The sequence below is a fragment of the Nicotiana tomentosiformis genome, chromosome 3 (assembly GCF_000390325.3).
Source record: "Nicotiana tomentosiformis chromosome 3, ASM39032v3, whole genome shotgun sequence".
Lineage (NCBI taxonomy): Eukaryota > Viridiplantae > Streptophyta > Magnoliopsida > Solanales > Solanaceae > Nicotiana > Nicotiana tomentosiformis.
In genome coordinates, this window is record NC_090814.1 from 36,160,307 (window position 1) to 36,162,752 (window position 2,446).

A 2,446-nucleotide genomic window follows, 5' to 3' on the forward strand; every position below is an offset into this window, starting at 1 on the left:
TCCCCAAAAACTGGTAACATTAAGTCATAAACTTTAAGACATGAATACAAGTCTGCTAATACAAGATACGGTTTGAAGCAACAACAGTAGTGAAATATAGAAAGAGACGCTAGGGACTGTGGTGGTCAGTAATGCAGCTCTACCTCGTGTCTCAACCACAACAGTAAGCGAACTCAACCCTCAGCTAGGTCCCACACTTGATTCTACAATTAAATGTAGAGTATAGTATGAGTACAATTGACCCCATGTACTCAGTAAGTATCATGACTAACCTCGATGAGGTAGTGACTAACCTCGATGAGGTAGTGACGAAAAAAGTCAATGATATTCACTAATCAAACCTGTATAGTACATGAATATATATGTACACAACAATAGTACTAGAATCTAAGCATAGTAACCAAGCTAACAGTTTGGCATATAGAGAATATATGCAAGAATAGCAAATCAAGTTACACTGAATTGACATATAGAGAAGATATGTAACGTGAATCATTACATCAACTAAATCAACATATAGAGAAGATATTCATAAAAGGTATGTATACATTCCGAGACTACCATATAGAGAAGATATGCAATAAAAGCATGTATACATCCAAGGAGATTGCATATAGAGAAGATGCAAAAAGTCCCAAACACTGATCAGTTTCCATAATCCGCGTGTACGTCATCAAGGAGAAACATGAGAGGATGACCCTAGGGGGATGAATCCTTATCACACATTACACGGACAACTCATGTGCAAAATTGTATCATCCGCACAGACAACTCACGTGCTCCTAAACCAGTCCATATCACAAAAAACATATACAATAATACATGTATAGGAACAACAAATGTCAAATCTTATACTCATGGACTGAGGAAAATAGCATGCTAAGGTGTATGTATGTGTGAAGTGTACAACTACAACTCAGATTAAGCGGGTACACCATACAGTAACAAGTATCTTGCTCAAACAAGATATCAAAGCCTATACAAGGTCTCTAACAAGATTCAAGGAGTTCACGGAGTCATACAAATGATCAAGACAGTAATCATAAGAAGTACACAGTTCAAACAAGGTATACGAGAAGCCTAAAGTCCAATTTGGTCAAAATCATACATAGCACTCGCATATACGCTCGTCACCATGCATATACGCTGCTTTTTACATATTCCAATTAGCCAAATAAGTAACATCATATTCCCCTACACAAAATTATGCAGGATACTTACCTCAAACAAGTAAAACCCAATACTCCAAGAACGTCTTTTCCTTAGAAATCACCTCCAACCGGCTCAAATCTTGCCAAAAATAACTCAATAACGCCAAATAAAGCCATGAAAATCAATTTCAAATAATAAAGCTTCAATCTCTATTCAATTCTCAAAAAGTCATCCTGGGTCCACATGGTCAAAATCCGAGTCCATGGCTAGATCCCGACTACCCATAATTCCAAGAGTCCAAATATATGATTAGATTCCAAAACTAAGTCCAAATCGACCCCAAATCCCAAAAATTCATCCTTTTAAGTTGTATACAAAAACTCCAATTTTTCCTCCAAAATCTCATGATTAAATTATATAAATCGATTGGAATTCAAGGTATATAGTCAAATCTAAGTGAGAATTACTTACTCACAAAGTGGTGATGAAAATCTCCCCAAAAAGCGCCTCTATCCGAGCTCCAAAACTCCAAATAATAAAAAATGAGCTAACTCTTCGAAATAATAAGACTGCTAGCGGTTCCGCATCTGTGGGAAAAAAGGGCCGCATTTGCGACACCGCTACTACGGTACCAAGCTCACATCTTCGAGCCTCACTAAGACTGTCGACCATCCGTATTTGCGGCCCATGCGTCGCATATGTGACTCCGTGGGTGCAGCCAATCCCTATCATAGGTGCGCACATCTCCTAGGACTACCAATCCTCGCAGGCGCGGTGACCATCTCTGCAAGTACGCCTTCGCATATGCTGCCTCCATCTTCGTAGAAGCGCAACCCCCCCCCCCCCCAGAACACCTCAATTCTGTAGATGTGACAAACTTGTCGCAGATTTATGGGCGCAGGTGCGATGCACCAGAACCAGAATTGCCTAAACTATTCCCAAGGGTCCGAAACAATTTGAAACATACCAGATCCTCTCGGGGGCCCGTCCAACTATATCAACAAGTCCAAATACCTAATCCAAACTTATCCAAAGACCCAAATCATCACGAATAACATCAAATTTACGAATCGAAGACCAAAATCTATCTCTTAACTTCCAAACTTTCCAACTTCCACAAATGTATTCGAACCATGCCTAAATATTCTGAATTCGAACCAAACTTTGCACACAAGTTTCAATTAAACAAATAAACCTTAACTAAAGTTCTGGAACACCAATCAGAACCCGATAACACCAAAGTTAACTTCCGGTCAAACCTATAAACTCTCCAAATCTTTAAATTACCAACTTT